At 52.1% G+C, this 19,870-nt stretch overlaps 3 non-coding genes across 3 annotated transcripts; all 3 read left to right on the forward strand.

The window, feature by feature from the left end:
• Positions 1-7,812: 7,812 nt before the first annotated feature.
• trnad-guc (transfer RNA aspartic acid (anticodon GUC)) lies at positions 7,813-7,884 on the forward strand. The gene has a single exon. It is a non-coding gene; the product is annotated as a tRNA-Asp (tRNA).
• Positions 7,885-14,360: 6,476 nt separating this feature from the next.
• trnad-guc (transfer RNA aspartic acid (anticodon GUC)) lies at positions 14,361-14,432 on the forward strand. Its single transcript has one exon. It is a non-coding gene; the product is annotated as a tRNA-Asp (tRNA).
• A 3,212-nt stretch (positions 14,433-17,644) lies between these two features.
• Positions 17,645-17,716, forward strand: trnad-guc (transfer RNA aspartic acid (anticodon GUC)). The gene has a single exon. It is a non-coding gene; the product is annotated as a tRNA-Asp (tRNA).
• Positions 17,717-19,870: the final 2,154 nt, after the last annotated feature.

Here is a 19,870-nt window from a genome sequence, read left to right on the forward strand (position 1 = left end):
TGGCAGAGTCTCCCGTTTGTCGAGTCTTCAACTCTCACCTCTGGCGGAGCTTCGCCTGCATCCCGGGGGAGGACCGGGATATTGAGTCCGAATGGGCCATATTCCGTGCCTCCATTGCTGAGGCGGCTGACCGGAGCTGCGGCCGCAAGGCGGTCGGTGCCAGTCGTGGCGGCAGGCCCCGAACCCGATGGTGGACACCAGAGGTCAGAGGTCAGCTGAAGAAGGAGTCCTATCGAGCATTGATGGCTTGTGGGACTCCGGAAGCAGCTGACAGGTACTGTCAGGCCAAACGGTTTGCGGCTTCTGCGGTTGTCGAGGCAAAAACTCGGGTGTGGGAGGAATTCGGTGAGGCCATGGAGCGCGACTTTTGGTCGGCCTCGAAGGGGTTCTGGCAAACCGTCCGGACCCTCCGAAAAGGGAAGCATTGCCCAGTCCACACTGTTTACAGTGGAGACGGGGCCTGCTGACCTCGACTGGGGATTTGTTTTGGTGAAGTAGGTGCAGACACATCTATTAAAAAATGAAAATACAAAATATACAGTATACAGTATAAATATATGTACACGGTCTGTTTTTTGTTTGTTGTTCCGGAACTGCAGTCTGATTGTTTTTCCTAAGAGTCCAAACTGAGCGTTAATTTAACGCATATAGAGTGTCAAAGTGGCAGGATGAGGCAGAGGTGGGGTGTGAACAGTGTCGGGGGGGGGGGGGGATTCCGGGACTTGTTGATGAGGCTGACAGCAGACGGGAAGAAACTGTTCTTGTGGCGTGGGGTTTTGGTCCTGATGGACCGCAGCCTCCTCTCAAAGAGACTGTGTCCGGGGTAAAAAAAAAAAAAAAATAGCAAGACAGCCTCAAGATCCAAAAGTGTTAAGGCAGTCCCATAGTGTCCCCACATCATGCCATGTGTCTATTTGCCTTGAGACATGAGTAAATTAGCTTAAATGCTAACATGCTAATGGTCATCATGTTAGCACCAAGCAAGAGAGTCTTTTTTCAGTCGGGTCTAAAAGTGGGGGCAATGTGAAGCTGTGTCTGTGCCACCTACTATGTTGCTGTGTCCCTGGTCCAGTGTGTTCTCATCTTGGGTTGGAATGTCCCCATGCTGGTAACGGGTGGGGAATACAGTCCGTTGATGAGGATAAGCGGGATGGATTTCAGTGGTTAAAGTCTCCAGCTACCATAAAAACGGTCATGGGCCACGAGCCTGTTCTGAATTCCCCTTTGGCCAATCGACACCACATCATCGCAGCAGCAGTCCTCGTTAGTATAGTGGACAGTATCTCCGCCTGTCACGCGGAAGACTGGGGTTCGATTCCCTGACGGGGAGTACCTCTTTTGTATGTCACAATGTCAACAAACAAACCCTTCTCATTAGAACAAAACCTCTCTTAATCTTCTTCTCAAGGTGTTCAGGTGTCTTGTACAATCTGACAGTCTTTTGCTGCCAAATCATTCCAGTCGTGGATAATGGAGCTGACCAGGAAAATGCCAGCTGTGGGATTTCAACCAGTGCCTCCTGAGCGTAAGGAACCTTAATCTGGCGCTTTCGATCACTCATCCACCCAACCTAAAACGGTGCCCTGATCAGGAAAAAAAACTGTGACCTTGTGAGGTTCACTGACAACAGAGGACACTCAAAAGGAGCCGCACAAAGCTGGGTACTTGTACAGATGTCAGCAGCAGAGTGGCGCAGCGGTAGCGTGCTGGGCCCATAACCCAGAGGTCGATGGATCGAAACCATCCTCTGCTATGGCTGTACTCCTTAGGTGTCTTTTGAAGAGCTTGCAGATGGATGGTCTTTGTTACTTAGCTGACCTGGTCCAGTAAAGAGTTCACGCTTCCTTTACTGCTGTTCTCGATGCATTTATTGCTCTTGAGTGCATTCACACGCCATTGCGGGACATTGAAGCATCGTGAAACACCGTAACTGTCCTCACTAGTCCATTGTCACTCTTATGGACTTGAAAAATCCCAGCCAGTTTCCATTCGTTTCGGGGAACCTCCTCCTTTTTGACGATCACCACATCTCCAACTTGCATGTTTCTTCTTGGCGTATGCCATCTTTGTCTCAGAGCAGTGTTGGTCAGATACTCCTTCCACCATTTGTTCCAGAACTATTCCGACAAATATTGCAATTATCTCCATCTCATTTTAGTATACAAGTCCATCCATCCATCCATCCATTTTCCTCCGCTTATCCAGGTCCAGGTCGCGGGGGGCAGCAGTCTTAGTAGGGAAGCCCAGATTTCCCGGTCCCCGGTCCCCGGCCACCTCCTCCATCTCCACCGGGAGGACACCAAGGTGTTCCCAGGCCAGCTGTGAGACATAATCCCTCCAGCGTGTCCTAGGTCTGCCCCGGGGCCTTTTCCCGGCTGGGTATGCCCGGAACACCTCACCAGGGAGGCGTCCGGGAGGCATCCGGACTAGATGCCCGAGCCACCTCAACTGACTCCTCTCGATGTGAAGGAGAAGCGGCTCTACTCTGAGCCCTCCCGGATGACTGAGCTCCTCACCCTATCTCTTAGAGTGAGTCCAGCTACCCTACGGAGGAAACTCATTTCAGCCGCCTGTATCCGAGATGTCATTCTTTCGGTCATGACCCAAAGCTCATGACCATAGGTGAGGATGGGAACAGAGATCGACCGGTAAATTGAAAGCTTTTTTAACCACGACGGTCCGTTACAGCGACCGCATTACTGCCGAGGCTGCGCCGATCCGTCTGTCGACCTCACGCTCCCACTTTCCCTCACTCGTGACCATACCTAAGATACCTAAACTCCTCCACCTGGGGTAGGACCTCATTCCCAACCCGGAGGGAGCACTCCACCCTTTTACGACTGAGAACCACGGCCTCTGATTTGGAGGTACTGAGTCTCATCCCAGAGGCTTCGCACTCAGATGCAAACCGTCCCAGTAAGCGCTGAAGGTCACAGCCCGTAGAGGCCATAAGAACCACATCATCTGCAAATAGCAGAGATGAGATTCTAAGGCCCCTGAAACAGATTCCCTCAACACCTTGGCTGCGCCTAGAAATTCTGGGATGTCCATAAGTGCACTTGGCACCAGGACACTCTTGGCTGCAGGTCTATGATAGACTTTGCAGTCGTGTCATCAGACCTGCGTCCGCATGTTCTGGACAGGCGGGTGAAGAGAGGGGCTGAGCTGTCAACTGATCACCACCTGGTGATGAGTTGGATTAGATGGCGGGGGAGGATGCAGGACAGACCTGGTAGACCCAAACGAGTAGTGAGGGTGTGCTGGGAACGTCTGGCAGAGTCTCCCGTTTGTCGAGTCTTCAACTCTCACCTCTGGCAGAGCTTCGCCTGCATCCCGGGGGACGACCGGGATATTGAGTCCGAATGGGCCATATTCCGTGCCTCCATTGGTGAGGCGGCTGACCGGAGCTGCGGCCGCAAGGCGGTCGGTGCCAGTCGTGGCGGCAGGCCCCGAACCCGATGGTGGACACCAGAGGTCAGGGCCGCCATCAAGCTGAAGAAGGAGTCCTATCGAGCATTGATGGCTTGTGGGACTCCGGAAGCAGCTGACAGGTACTGTCAGGCCAAACGGTTTGCGGCTTCTGCGGTTGTCGAGGCAAAAACTCGGGTGTGGGAGGAATTCGGTGAGGCCATGGAGCGCGACTTTTGGTCGGCCTCGAAGGGGTTCTGGCAAACCGTCCGGACCCTCCGAAAAGGGAAGCATTGCCCAGTCCACACTGTTTACAGTGGAGACGGGGCCTGCTGACCTCGACTGGGGATTTGTTTTGGTGAAGTAGGTGCAGACACATCTATTAAAAAATGAAAATACAAAATATACAGTATACAGTATAAATATATGTACACGGTCTGTTTTTTGTTTGTTGTTCCGGAACTGCAGTCTGATTGTTTTTCCTAAGAGTCCAAACTGAGCGTTAATTTAACGCATATAGAGTGTCAAAGTGGCAGGATGAGGCAGAGGTGGGGTGTGAACAGTGTCGGGGGGGGGGGGGGATTCCGGGACTTGTTGATGAGGCTGACAGCAGACGGGAAGAAACTGTTCTTGTGGCGTGGGGTTTTGGTCCTGATGGACCGCAGCCTCCTCTCAAAGAGACTGTGTCCGGGGTAAAAAAAAAAAAAAAATAGCAAGACAGCCTCAAGATCCAAAAGTGTTAAGGCAGTCCCATAGTGTCCCCACATCATGCCATGTGTCTATTTGCCTTGAGACATGAGTAAATTAGCTTAAATGCTAACATGCTAATGGTCATCATGTTAGCACCAAGCAAGAGAGTCTTTTTTCAGTCGGGTCTAAAAGTGGGGGCAATGTGAAGCTGTGTCTGTGCCACCTACTATGTTGCTGTGTCCCTGGTCCAGTGTGTTCTCATCTTGGGTTGGAATGTCCCCATGCTGGTAACGGGTGGGGAATACAGTCCGTTGATGAGGATAAGCGGGATGGATTTCAGTGGTTAAAGTCTCCAGCTACCATAAAAACGGTCATGGGCCACGAGCCTGTTCTGAATTCCCCTTTGGCCAATCGACACCACATCATCGCAGCAGCAGTCCTCGTTAGTATAGTGGACAGTATCTCCGCCTGTCACGCGGAAGACTGGGGTTCGATTCCCTGACGGGGAGTACCTCTTTTGTATGTCACAATGTCAACAAACAAACCCTTCTCATTAGAACAAAACCTCTCTTAATCTTCTTCTCAAGGTGTTCAGGTGTCTTGTACAATCTGACAGTCTTTTGCTGCCAAATCATTCCAGTCGTGGATAATGGAGCTGACCAGGAAAATGCCAGCTGTGGGATTTCAACCAGTGCCTCCTGAGCGTAAGGAACCTTAATCTGGCGCTTTCGATCACTCATCCACCCAACCTAAAACGGTGCCCTGATCAGGAAAAAAAACTGTGACCTTGTGAGGTTCACTGACAACAGAGGACACTCAAAAGGAGCCGCACAAAGCTGGGTACTTGTACAGATGTCAGCAGCAGAGTGGCGCAGCGGTAGCGTGCTAGGCCCATAACCCAGAGGTCGATGGATCGAAACCATCCTCTGCTATGGCTGTACTCCTTAGGTGTCTTTTGAAGAGCTTGCAGATGGATGGTCTTTGTTACTTAGCTGACCTGGTCCAGTAAAGAGTTCACGCTTCCTTTACTGCTGTTCTCGATGCATTTATTGCTCTTGAGTGCATTCACACGCCATTGCGGGACATTGAAGCATCGTGAAACACCGTAACTGTCCTCACTAGTCCATTGTCACTCTTATGGACTTGAAAAATCCCAGCCAGTTTCCATTCGTTTCGGGGAACCTCCTCCTTTTTGACGATCACCACATCTCCAACTTGCATGTTTCTTCTTGGCGTATGCCATCTTTGTCTCAGAGCAGTGTTGGTCAGATACTCCTTCCACCATTTGTTCCAGAACTATTCCGACAAATATTGCAATTATCTCCATCTCATTTTAGTATACAAGTCCATCCATCCATCCATCCATTTTCCTCCGCTTATCCAGGTCCAGGTCGCGGGGGGCAGCAGTCTTAGTAGGGAAGCCCAGATTTCCCGGTCCCCGGTCCCCGGCCACCTCCTCCATCTCCACCGGGAGGACACCAAGGTGTTCCCAGGCCAGCTGTGAGACATAATCCCTCCAGCGTGTCCTAGGTCTGCCCCGGGGCCTTTTCCCGGCTGGGTATGCCCGGAACACCTCACCAGGGAGGCGTCCGGGAGGCATCCGGACTAGATGCCCGAGCCACCTCAACTGACTCCTCTCGATGTGAAGGAGAAGCGGCTCTACTCTGAGCCCTCCCGGATGACTGAGCTCCTCACCCTATCTCTTAGAGTGAGTCCAGCTACCCTACGGAGGAAACTCATTTCAGCCGCCTGTATCCGAGATGTCATTCTTTCGGTCATGACCCAAAGCTCATGACCATAGGTGAGGATGGGAACAGAGATCGACCGGTAAATTGAAAGCTTTTTTAACCACGACGGTCCGTTACAGCGACCGCATTACTGCCGAGGCTGCGCCGATCCGTCTGTCGACCTCACGCTCCCACTTTCCCTCACTCGTGACCATACCTAAGATACCTAAACTCCTCCACCTGGGGTAGGACCTCATTCCCAACCCGGAGGGAGCACTCCACCCTTTTACGACTGAGAACCACGGCCTCTGATTTGGAGGTACTGAGTCTCATCCCAGAGGCTTCGCACTCAGATGCAAACCGTCCCAGTTAGCGCTGAAGGTCACAGCCCGTAGAGGCCATAAGAACCACATCATCTGCAAATAGCAGAGATGAGATTCTAAGGCCCCTGAAACAGATTCCCTCAACACCTTGGCTGCGCCTAGAAATTCTGGGATGTCCATAAGTGCACTTGGCACCAGGACACCCTTGGCTGCAGGTCTATGATCGACTTTGCAGTCGTGTCATCAGACCTGCGTCCGCATGTTCTGGACAGGCGGGTGAAGAGAGGGGCTGAACTGTCAACTGATCACCACCTGGTGATGAGTTGGATTAGATGGCGGGGGAGGATGCTGGACAGACCTGGTAGACCCAAACGAGTAGTGAGGGTGTGCTGGGAATGTCTGGCAGAGTCTCCCGTTTGTCGAGTCTTCAACTCTAACCTCTGGCGGAGCTTCGCCTGCATCCCGGGGGAGGACCGGGATATTGAGTCCGAATGGGCCATATTCCGTGCCTCCATTGCTGAGGCGGCTGACCGGAGCTGCGGCCGCAAGGCGGTCGGTGCCAGTCGTGGCGGCAGGCCCCGAACCCGATGGTGGACACCAGAGGTCAGGGCCGCCATCAAGCTGAAGAAGGAGTCCTATCGAGCATTGATGGCTTGTGGGACTCCGGAAGCAGCTGACAGGTACTGTCAGGCCAAACGGTTTGCGGCTTCTGCGGTTGTCGAGGCAAAAACTCGGGTGTGGGAGGAATTCGGTGAGGCCATGGAGCGCGACTTTTGGTCGGCCTCGAAGGGGTTCTGGCAAACCATCCGGACCCTCCGAAATGGGAAGCATTGCCCAGTCCAAACTTTTTACTGTGGAGACGGGGCCTGCTGACCTCGACTGGGGATTTGTTTTGGTGAAGTAGGTGCAGACACATCTATTAAAAAATGAAAATACAAAATATACAGTATACAGTATAAATATATGTACACGGTCTGTTTTTTGTTTGTTGTTCCGGAACTGCAGTCTGATTGTTTTTCCTAAGAGTCCAAACTGAGCGTTAATTTAACGCATATAGAGTGTCAAAGTGGCAGGATGAGGCAGAGGTGGGGTGTGAACAGTGTCGGGGGGGGGGGGGATTCCGGGACTTGTTGATGAGGCTGACAGCAGACGGGAAGAAACTGTTCTTGTGGCGTGAGGTTTTGGTCCTGATGGACCGCAGCCTCCTCTCAAAGAGACTGTGTCCGGGGTAAAAAAAAATAAAAAATCTAGCAAGACAGCCTCAAGATCCAAAAGTGTTAAGGCAGTCCCATAGTGTCCCCACATCATGCCATGTGTCTATTTGCCTTGAGACATGAGTAAATTAGCTTAAATGCTAACATGCTAATGGTCATCATGTTAGCACCAAGCAAGAGAGTCTTTTTTCAGTCGGGTCTAAAAGTGGGGGCAATGTGAAGCTGTGTCTGTGCCACCTGCTATGTTGCTGTGTCCCTGGTCCAGTGTGTTCTCATCTTGGGTTGGAATGTCCCCATGCTGGTAACGGGTGGGGAATACAGTCCGTTGATGAGGATAATAAGAAGGATTTCAGTGGTTAAAGTCTCCAGCTACCATAAAAACGGTCATGGGCCACGAGCCTGTTCTGAATTCCCCTTTGGCCAATCGACACCACATCATCGCAGCAGCAGTCCTTGTTAGTATAGTGGACAGTATCTCCGCCTGTCACGCGGAAGACCGGGGTTCGATTCCCCGACGGGGAGTACGTCTTTTGTATGTCACAATGTCAACAAACAAACCCTTCTCATTAGAACAAAACCTCTCTTAATCTTCTTCTCAAGGTGTTCAGGTGTCTTGTACAATCTGACAGTCTTTTGCTGCCAAATCATTCCAGTCGTGGATAATGGAGCTGACCAGGAAAATGCCAGCTGTGGGATTTCAACCAGTGCCTCCTGAGCGTAAGGAACCTTAATCTGGCGCTTTCGATCACTCATCCACCCAACCTAAAACGGTGCCCTGATCAGGAAAAAAAACTGTGACCTTGTGAGGTTCACTGACAACAGAGGACACTCAAAAGGAGCCGCACAAAGCTGGGTACTTGTACAGATGTCAGCAGCAGAGTGGCGCAGCGGTAGCGTGCTGGGCCCATAACCCAGAGGTCGATGGATCGAAACCATCCTCTGCTATGGCTGTACTCCTTACGTGTCTTTTGAAGAGCTTGCAGATGGATGGTCTTTGTTACTTAGCTGACCTGGTCCAGTAAAGAGTTCACGCTTCCTTTACTGCTGTTCTCGATGCATTTATTGCTCTTGAGTGCATTCACACGCCATTGCGGGACATTGAAGCATCGTGAAACACCGTAACTGTCCTCACTAGTCCATTGTCACTCTTATGGACTTGAAAAATCCCAGCCAGTTTCCATTCGTTTCGGGGAACCTCCTCCTTTTTGACGATCACCACATCTCCAACTTGCATGTTTCTTCTTGGCGTATGCCATCTTTGTCTCAGAGCAGTGTTGGTCAGATACTCCTTCCACCATTTGTTCCAGAACTATTCCGACAAATATTGCAATTATCTCCATCTCATTTTAGTATACAAGTCCATCCATCCATCCATCCATTTTCCTCCGCTTATCCAGGTCCAGGTCGCGGGGGGCAGCAGTCTTAGTAGGGAAGCCCAGATTTCCCGGTCCCCGGTCCCCGGCCACCTCCTCCATCTCCACCGGGAGGACACCAAGGTGTTCCCAGGCCAGCTGTGAGACATAATCCCTCCAGCGTGTCCTAGGTCTGCCCCGGGGCCTTTTCCCGGCTGGGTATGCCCGGAACACCTCACCAGGGAGGCGTCCGGGAGGCATCCGGACTAGATGCCCGAGCCACCTCAACTGACTCCTCTCGATGTGAAGGAGAAGCGGCTCTACTCTGAGCCCTCCCGGATGACTGAGCTCCTCACCCTATCTCTTAGAGTGAGTCCAGCTACCCTACGGAGGAAACTCATTTCAGCCGCCTGTATCCGAGATGTCATTCTTTCGGTCATGACCCAAAGCTCATGACCATAGGTGAGGATGGGAACAGAGATCGACCGGTAAATTGAAAGCTTTTTTAACCACGACGGTCCGTTACAGCGACCGCATTACTGCCGAGGCTGCGCCGATCCGTCTGTCGACCTCACGCTCCCACTTTCCCTCACTCGTGACCATACCTAAGATACCTAAACTCCTCCACCTGGGGTAGGACCTCATTCCCAACCCGGAGGGAGCACTCCACCCTTTTACGACTGAGAACCACGGCCTCTGATTTGGAGGTACTGAGTCTCATCCCAGAGGCTTCGCACTCAGATGCAAACCGTCCCAGTAAGCGCTGAAGGTCACAGCCCGTAGAGGCCATAAGAACCACATCATCTGCAAATAGCAGAGATGAGATTCTAAGGCCCCTGAAACAGATTCCCTCAACACCTTGGCTGCGCCTAGAAATTCTGGGATGTCCATAAGTGCACTTGGCACCAGGACACTCTTGGCTGCAGGTCTATGATAGACTTTGCAGTCGTGTCATCAGACCTGCGTCCGCATGTTCTGGACAGGCGGGTGAAGAGAGGGGCTGAGCTGTCAACTGATCACCACCTGGTGATGAGTTGGATTAGATGGCGGGGGAGGATGCAGGACAGACCTGGTAGACCCAAACGAGTAGTGAGGGTGTGCTGGGAACGTCTGGCAGAGTCTCCCGTTTGTCGAGTCTTCAACTCTCACCTCTGGCAGAGCTTCGCCTGCATCCCGGGGGACGACCGGGATATTGAGTCCGAATGGGCCATATTCCGTGCCTCCATTGGTGAGGCGGCTGACCGGAGCTGCGGCCGCAAGGCGGTCGGTGCCAGTCGTGGCGGCAGGCCCCGAACCCGATGGTGGACACCAGAGGTCAGGGCCGCCATCAAGCTGAAGAAGGAGTCCTATCGAGCATTGATGGCTTGTGGGACTCCGGAAGCAGCTGACAGGTACTGTCAGGCCAAACGGTTTGCGGCTTCTGCGGTTGTCGAGGCAAAAACTCGGGTGTGGGAGGAATTCGGTGAGGCCATGGAGCGCGACTTTTGGTCGGCCTCGAAGGGGTTCTGGCAAACCGTCCGGACCCTCCGAAAAGGGAAGCATTGCCCAGTCCACACTGTTTACAGTGGAGACGGGGCCTGCTGACCTCGACTGGGGATTTGTTTTGGTGAAGTAGGTGCAGACACATCTATTAAAAAATGAAAATACAAAATATACAGTATACAGTATAAATATATGTACACGGTCTGTTTTTTGTTTGTTGTTCCGGAACTGCAGTCTGATTGTTTTTCCTAAGAGTCCAAACTGAGCGTTAATTTAACGCATATAGAGTGTCAAAGTGGCAGGATGAGGCAGAGGTGGGGTGTGAACAGTGTCGGGGGGGGGGGGGGATTCCGGGACTTGTTGATGAGGCTGACAGCAGACGGGAAGAAACTGTTCTTGTGGCGTGGGGTTTTGGTCCTGATGGACCGCAGCCTCCTCTCAAAGAGACTGTGTCCGGGGTAAAAAAAAAAAAAAAATAGCAAGACAGCCTCAAGATCCAAAAGTGTTAAGGCAGTCCCATAGTGTCCCCACATCATGCCATGTGTCTATTTGCCTTGAGACATGAGTAAATTAGCTTAAATGCTAACATGCTAATGGTCATCATGTTAGCACCAAGCAAGAGAGTCTTTTTTCAGTCGGGTCTAAAAGTGGGGGCAATGTGAAGCTGTGTCTGTGCCACCTACTATGTTGCTGTGTCCCTGGTCCAGTGTGTTCTCATCTTGGGTTGGAATGTCCCCATGCTGGTAACGGGTGGGGAATACAGTCCGTTGATGAGGATAAGCGGGATGGATTTCAGTGGTTAAAGTCTCCAGCTACCATAAAAACGGTCATGGGCCACGAGCCTGTTCTGAATTCCCCTTTGGCCAATCGACACCACATCATCGCAGCAGCAGTCCTCGTTAGTATAGTGGACAGTATCTCCGCCTGTCACGCGGAAGACTGGGGTTCGATTCCCTGACGGGGAGTACCTCTTTTGTATGTCACAATGTCAACAAACAAACCCTTCTCATTAGAACAAAACCTCTCTTAATCTTCTTCTCAAGGTGTTCAGGTGTCTTGTACAATCTGACAGTCTTTTGCTGCCAAATCATTCCAGTCGTGGATAATGGAGCTGACCAGGAAAATGCCAGCTGTGGGATTTCAACCAGTGCCTCCTGAGCGTAAGGAACCTTAATCTGGCGCTTTCGATCACTCATCCACCCAACCTAAAACGGTGCCCTGATCAGGAAAAAAAACTGTGACCTTGTGAGGTTCACTGACAACAGAGGACACTCAAAAGGAGCCGCACAAAGCTGGGTACTTGTACAGATGTCAGCAGCACAGTGGCGCAGCGGTAGCGTGCTAGGCCCATAACCCAGAGGTCGATGGATCGAAACCATCCTCTGCTATGGCTGTACTCCTTAGGTGTCTTTTGAAGAGCTTGCAGATGGATGGTCTTTGTTACTTAGCTGACCTGGTCCAGTAAAGAGTTCACGCTTCCTTTACTGCTGTTCTCGATGCATTTATTGCTCTTGAGTGCATTCACACGCCATTGCGGGACATTGAAGCATCGTGAAACACCGTAACTGTCCTCACTAGTCCATTGTCACTCTTATGGACTTGAAAAATCCCAGCCAGTTTCCATTCGTTTCGGGGAACCTCCTCCTTTTTGACGATCACCACATCTCCAACTTGCATGTTTCTTCTTGGCGTATGCCATCTTTGTCTCAGAGCAGTGTTGGTCAGATACTCCTTCCACCATTTGTTCCAGAACTATTCCGACAAATATTGCAATTATCTCCATCTCATTTTAGTATACAAGTCCATCCATCCATCCATTTTCCTCCGCTTATCCAGGTCCAGGTCGCGGGGGGCAGCAGTCTTAGTAGGGAAGCCCAGATTTCCCGGTCCCCGGTCCCCGGCCACCTCCTCCATCTCCACCGGGAGGACACCAAGGTGTTCCCAGGCCAGCTGTGAGACATAATCCCTCCAGCGTGTCCTAGGTCTGCCCCGGGGCCTTTTCCCGGCTGGGTATGCCCGGAACACCTCACCAGGGAGGCGTCCGGGAGGCATCCGGACTAGATGCCCGAGCCACCTCAACTGACTCCTCTCGATGTGAAGGAGAAGCGGCTCTACTCTGAGCCCTCCCGGATGACTGAGCTCCTCACCCTATCTCTTAGAGTGAGTCCAGCTACCCTACGGAGGAAACTCATTTCAGCCGCCTGTATCCGAGATGTCATTCTTTCGGTCATGACCCAAAGCTCATGACCATAGGTGAGGATGGGAACAGAGATCGACCGGTAAATTGAAAGCTTTTTTAACCACGACGGTCCGTTACAGCGACCGCATTACTGCCGAGGCTGCGCCGATCCGTCTGTCGACCTCACGCTCCCACTTTCCCTCACTCGTGACCATACCTAAGATACCTAAACTCCTCCACCTGGGGTAGGACCTCATTCCCAACCCGGAGGGAGCACTCCACCCTTTTACGACTGAGAACCACGGCCTCTGATTTGGAGGTACCGAGTCTCATCCCAGAGGCTTCGCACTCAGATGCAAACCGTCCCAGTAAGCGCTGAAGGTCACAGCCCGTAGAGGCCATAAGAACCACATCATCTGCAAATAGCAGAGATGAGATTCTAAGGCCCCTGAAACAGATTCCCTCAACACCTTGGCTGCGCCTAGAAATTCTGGGATGTCCATAAGTGCACTTGGCACCAGGACACTCTTGGCTGCAGGTCTATGATAGACTTTGCAGTCGTGTCATCAGACCTGCGTCCGCATGTTCTGGACAGGCGGGTGAAGAGAGGGGCTGAGCTGTCAACTGATCACCACCTGGTGATGAGTTGGATTAGATGGCGGGGGAGGATGCAGGACAGACCTGGTAGACCCAAACGAGTAGTGAGGGTGTGCTGGGAACGTCTGGCAGAGTCTCCCGTTTGTCGAGTCTTCAACTCTCACCTCTGGCAGAGCTTCGCCTGCATCCCGGGGGACGACCGGGATATTGAGTCCGAATGGGCCATATTCCGTGCCTCCATTGGTGAGGCGGCTGACCGGAGCTGCGGCCGCAAGGCGGTCGGTGCCAGTCGTGGCGGCAGGCCCCGAACCCGATGGTGGACACCAGAGGTCAGGGCCGCCATCAAGCTGAAGAAGGAGTCCTATCGAGCATTGATGGCTTGTGGGACTCCGGAAGCAGCTGACAGGTACTGTCAGGCCAAACGGTTTGCGGCTTCTGCGGTTGTCGAGGCAAAAACTCGGGTGTGGGAGGAATTCGGTGAGGCCATGGAGCGCGACTTTTGGTCGGCCTCGAAGGGGTTCTGGCAAACCGTCCGGACCCTCCGAAAAGGGAAGCATTGCCCAGTCCACACTGTTTACAGTGGAGACGGGGCCTGCTGACCTCGACTGGGGATTTGTTTTGGTGAAGTAGGTGCAGACACATCTATTAAAAAATGAAAATACAAAATATACAGTATACAGTATAAATATATGTACACGGTCTGTTTTTTGTTTGTTGTTCCGGAACTGCAGTCTGATTGTTTTTCCTAAGAGTCCAAACTGAGCGTTAATTTAACGCATATAGAGTGTCAAAGTGGCAGGATGAGGCAGAGGTGGGGTGTGAACAGTGTCGGGGGGGGGGGGGATTCCGGGACTTGTTGATGAGGCTGACAGCAGACGGGAAGAAACTGTTCTTGTGGCGTGGGGTTTTGGTCCTGATGGACCGCAGCCTCCTCTCAAAGAGACTGTGTCCGGGGTAAAAAAAAAAAAAAATAGCAAGACAGCCTCAAGATCCAAAAGTGTTAAGGCAGTCCCATAGTGTCCCCACATCATGCCATGTGTCTATTTGCCTTGAGACATGAGTAAATTAGCTTAAATGCTAACATGCTAATGGTCATCATGTTACCACCAAGCAAGAGAGTCTTTTTTCAGTCGGGTCTAAAAGTGGGGGCAATGTGAAGCTGTGTCTGTGCCACCTACTATGTTGCTGTGTCCCTGGTCCAGTGTGTTCTCATCTTGGGTTGGAATGTCCCCATGCTGGTAACGGGTGGGGAATACAGTCCGTTGATGAGGATAAGCGGGATGGATTTCAGTGGTTAAAGTCTCCAGCTACCATAAAAACGGTCATGGGCCACGAGCCTGTTCTGAATTCCCCTTTGGCCAATCGACACCACATCATCGCAGCAGCATTCCTCGTTAGTATAGTGGACAGTATCTCCGCCTGTCACGCGGAAGACCGGGGTTCGATTCCCCGACGGGGAGTCCCTCTTTTGTATGTCACAATGTCAACAAACAAACCCTTCTCATTAGAACAAAACCTCTCTTAATCTTCTTCTCAAGGTGTTCAGGTGTCTTGTACAATCTGACAGTCTTTTGCTGCCAAATCATTCCAGTCGTGGATAATGGAGCTGACCAGGAAAATGCCAGCTGTGGGATTTCAACCAGTGCCTCCTGAGCGTAAGGAACCTTAATCTGGCGCTTTCGATCACTCATCCACCCAACCTAAAACGGTGCCCTGATCAGGAAAAAAAACTGTGACCTTGTGAGGTTCACTGACAACAGAGGACACTCAAAAGGAGCCGCACAAAGCTGGGTACTTGTACAGATGTCAGCAGCAGAGTGGCGCAGCGGTAGCGTGCTGGGCCCATAACCCAGAGGTCGATGGATCGAAACCATCCTCTGCTATGGCTGTACTCCTTACGTGTCTTTTGAAGAGCTTGCAGATGTATGGTCTTTGTTACTTAGCTGACCTGGTCCAGTAAAGAGTTCACGCTTCCTTTACTGCTGTTCTCGATGCATTTATTGCTCTTGAGTGCATTCACACGCCATTGCGGGACATTGAAGCATCGTGAAACACCGTAACTGTCCTCACTAGTCCATTGTCACTCTTATGGACTTGAAAAATCCCAGCCAGTTTCCATTCGTTTCGGGGAACCTCCTCCTTTTTGACGATCACCACATCTCCAACTTGCATGTTTCTTCTTGGCGTATGCCATCTTTGTCTCAGAGCAGTGTTGGTCAGATACTCCTTCCACCATTTGTTCCAGAACTATTCCGACAAATATTGCAATTATCTCCATCTCATTTTAGTATACAAGTCCATCCATCCATCCATCCATCCATCCATTTTCCTCCGCTTATCCAGGTCCAGGTCGCGGGGGGCAGCAGTCTTAGTAGGGAAGCCCAGATTTCCCGGTCCCCGGTCCCCGGCCATTTCCTCCATCTCCACCGGGAGGACACCAAGGTGTTCCCAGGCCAGCTGTGAGACATAATCCCTCCAGCGTGTCCTAGGTCTGCCCCGGGGCCTTTTCCCGGCTGGGTATGCCCGGAACACCTCACCAGGGAGGCGTCCGGGAGGCATCCGGACTAGATGCCCGAGCCACCTCAACTGACTCCTCTCGATGTGAAGGAGAAGCGGCTCTACTCTGAGCCCTCCCGGATGACTGAGCTCCTCACCCTATCTCTTAGAGTGAGTCCAGCTACCCTACGGAGGAAACTCATTTCAGCCGCCTGTATCCGAGATGTCATTCTTTCGGTCATGACCCAAAGCTCATGACCATAGGTGAGGATGGGAACAGAGATCGACCGGTAAATTGAAAGCTTTTTTAACCACGACGGTCCGTTACAGCGACCGCATTACTGCCGAGGCTGCGCCGATCCGTCTGGCGACCTCACGCTCCCACTTTCCCTCACTCGTGACCATACCTAAGATACCTAAACTCCTCCACCTGGGGTAGGACCTCATTCCCAACCCGGAGGGAGCACTCCACCCTTTTACGACTGAGAACCACGGCCTCTGATTTGGAGGTACCGAGTCTCATCCCAGAGGCTTCGCACTCAGATGCAAACCGTCCCAGTAAGCGCTGAAGGTCACAGCCCGTAGAGGCCATAAGAACCACATCATCTGCAAATAGCAGAGATGAGATTCTAAGGCCCCTGAAACAGATTCCCTCAACACCTTGGCTGCGCCTAGAAATTCTGGGATGTCCATAAGTGCACGTGGCACCAGGACACCCTTGGCTGCAGGTCTATGATCGACTTTGCAGTCGTGTCATCAGACCTGCGTCCGCATGTTCTGGACAGGCGGGTGAAGAGAGGGGCTGAGCTGTCAACTGATCACCACCTGGTGATGAGTTGGATTAGATGGCCGGGGAGGATGCAGGACAGACCTGGTAGACCCAAACGAGTAGTGAGGGTGTGCTGGGAACGTCTGGCAGAGTCTCCCGTTTGTCGAGTCTTCAACTCTCACCTCTGGCAGAGCTTCGCCTGCATCCCGGGGGAGGACCGGGATATTGAGTCCGAATGGGCCATATTCCGTGCCTCCATTGCTGAGGCGGCTGACCGGAGCTGCGGCCGCAAGGCGGTCGGTGCCAGTCGTGGCGGCAGGCCCCGAACCCGATGGTGGACACCAGAGGTCAGGGCCGCCATCAAGCTGAAGAAGGAGTCCTATCGAGCATTGATGGCTTGTGGGACTCCGGAAGCAGCTGACAGGTACTGTCAGGCCAAACGGTTTGCGGCTTCTGCGGTTGTCGAGGCAAAAACTCGGGTGTGGGAGGAATTCGGTGAGGCCATGGAGCGCGACTTTTGGTCGGCCTCGAAGGGGTTCTGGCAAACCGTCCGGACCCTCCGAAAAGGGAAGCATTGCCCAGTCCACACTGTTTACAGTGGAGACGGGGCCTGCTGACCTCGACTGGGGATTTGTTTTGGTGAAGTAGGTGCAGACACATCTATTAAAAAATGAAAATACAAAATATACAGTATACAGTATAAATATATGTACACGGTCTGTTTTTTGTTTGTTGTTCCGGAACTGCAGTCTGATTGTTTTTCCTAAGAGTCCAAACTGAGCGTTAATTTAACGCATATAGAGTGTCAAAGTGGCAGGATGAGGCAGAGGTGGGGTGTGAACAGTGTCGGGGGGGGGGGGGATTCCGGGACTTGTTGATGAGGCTGACAGCAGACGGGAAGAAACTGTTCTTGTGGCGTGGGGTTTTGGTCCTGATGGACCGCAGCCTCCTCTCAAAGAGACTGTGTCCGGGGTAAAAAAAAAAAAAAAATAGCAAGACAGCCTCAAGATCCAAAAGTGTTAAGGCAGTCCCATAGTGTCCCCACATCATGCCATGTGTCTATTTGCCTTGAGACATGAGTAAATTAGCTTAAATGCTAACATGCTAATGGTCATCATGTTACCACCAAGCAAGAGAGTCTTTTTTCAGTCGGGTCTAAAAGTGGGGGCAATGTGAAGCTGTGTCTGTGCCACCTACTATGTTGCTGTGTCCCTGGTCCAGTGTGTTCTCATCTTGGGTTGGAATGTCCCCATGCTGGTAACAGGTGGGGAATACAGTCCGTTGATGAGGATAAGCGGGATGGATTTCAGTGGTTAAAGTCTCCAGCTACCATAAAAACGGTCATGGGCCACGAGCCTGTTCTGAATTCCCCTTTGGCCAATCAACACCACATCATCGCAGCAGCAGTCCTCGTTAGTATAGTGGACAGTATCTCCGCCTGTCACGCGGAAGACCGGGGTTCGATTCCCCGACGGGGAGTACCTCTTTTGTATGTCACAATGTCAACAAACAAACCCTTCTCATTAGAACAAAACCTCTCTTAATATTCTTCTCAAGGTGTTCAGGTGTCTTGTACAATCTGACAGTCTTTTGCTGCCAAATCATTCCAGTCGTGGATAATGGAGCTGACCAGGAAAATGCCAGCTGTGGGATTTCAACCAGTGCCTCCTGAGCGTAAGGAACCTTAATCTGGCGCTTTCGATCACTCATCCACCCAACCTAAAACGGTGCCCTGATCAGGAAAAAAAACTGTGACCTTGTGAGGTTCACTGACAACAGAGGACACTCAAAAGGAGCCGCACAAAGCTGGGTACTTGTACAGATGTCAGCAGCAGAGTGGCGCAGCGGTAGCGTGCTGGGCCCATAACCCAGAGGTCGATGGATCGAAACCATCCTCTGCTATGGCTGTACTCCTTACGTGTCTTTTGAAGAGCTTGCAGATGTATGGTCTTTGTTACTTAGCTGACCTGGTCCAGTAAAGAGTTCACGCTTCCTTTACTGCTGTTCTCGATGCATTTATTGCTCTTGAGTGCATTCACACGCCATTGCGGGACATTGAAGCATCGTGAAACACCATAACTGTCCTCACTAGTCCATTGTCACTCTTATGGACTTGAAAAATCCCAGCCAGTTTCCATTCGTTTCGGGGAACCTCCTCCTTTTTGACGATCACCACATCTCCAACTTGCATGTTTCTTCTTGGCGTATGCCATCTTTGTCTCAGAGCAGTGTTGGTCAGATACTTTTTCCACCATTTGTTCCAGAACTATTCCGACAAATATTGCAATTATCTCCATCTCATTTTAGTATACAAGTCCATCCATCCATCCATCCATCCATCCATTTTCCTCCTCTTATCCAGGTCCAGGTCGCGGGGGGCAGCAGTCTTAGTAGGGAAGCCCAGATTTCCCGGTCCCCGGTCCCCGGCCACCTCCTCCATCTCCACCGGGAGGACACCAAGGTGTTCCCAGGCCACCTGTGAGACATAATCCCTCCAGCGTGTCCTAGGTCTGCCCCGGGGCCTTTTCCCGGCTGGGTATGCCCGGAACACCTCACCAGGGAGGCGTCCGGGAGGCATCCGGACTAGATGCCCGAGCCACCTCAACTGACTCCTCTCGATGTGAAGGAGAAGCGGCTCTACTCTGAGCCCTCCCGGATGACTGAGCTCCTCACCCTATCTCTTAGAGTGAGTCCAGCTACCCTACGGAGGAAACTCATTTCAGCCGCCTGTATCCGAGATGTCATTCTTTCGGTCATGACCCAAAGCTCATGACCATAGGTGAGGATGGGAACAGAGATCGACCGGTAAATTGAAAGCTTTTTTAACCACGACGGTCCGTTACAGCGACCGCATTACTGCCGAGGCTGCGCCGATCCGTCTGTCGACCTCACGCTCCCACTTTCCCTCACTCGTGACCATACCTAAGATACCTAAACTCCTCCACCTGGGGTAGGACCTCATTCCCAACCCGGAGGGAGCACTCCACCCTTTTACGACTGAGAACCACGGCCTCTGATTTGGAGGTACCGAGTCTCATCCCAGAGGCTTCGCACTCAGATGCAAACCGTCCCAGTAAGCGCTGAAGGTCACAGCCCGTAGAGGCCATAAGAACCACATCATCTGCAAATAGCAGAGATGAGATTCTAAGGCCCCTGAAACAGATTGCCTCAACACCTTGGCTGCGCCTAGAAATTCTGGGATGTCCATAAGTGCACGTGGCACCAGGACACCCTTGGCTGCAGGTCTATGATCGACTTTGCAGTCGTGTCATCAGACCTGCGTCCGCATGTTCTGGACAGGCGGGTGAAGAGAGGGGCTGAGCTGTCAACTGATCACCACCTGGTGATGAGTTGGATTAGATGGCGGGGGAGGATGCAGGACAGACCTGGTAGACCCAAACAAGTAGTGAGGGTGTGCTGGGAACGTCTGGCAGAGTCTCCCGTTTGTCGAGTCTTCAACTCTCACCTCTGGCAGAGCTTCGCCTGCATCCCGGGGGAGGACCGGGATATTGAGTCCGAATGGGCCATATTCCGTGCCTCCATTGCTGAGGCGGCTGACCAGAGCTGCGGCCGCAAGGCGGTCGGTGCCAGTCGTGGCGGCAGGCCCCGAACCCGATGGTGGACACCAGAGGT

The sequence above is a fragment of the Doryrhamphus excisus genome, chromosome 2 (assembly GCF_030265055.1).
Source record: "Doryrhamphus excisus isolate RoL2022-K1 chromosome 2, RoL_Dexc_1.0, whole genome shotgun sequence".
Lineage (NCBI taxonomy): Eukaryota > Metazoa > Chordata > Actinopteri > Syngnathiformes > Syngnathidae > Doryrhamphus > Doryrhamphus excisus.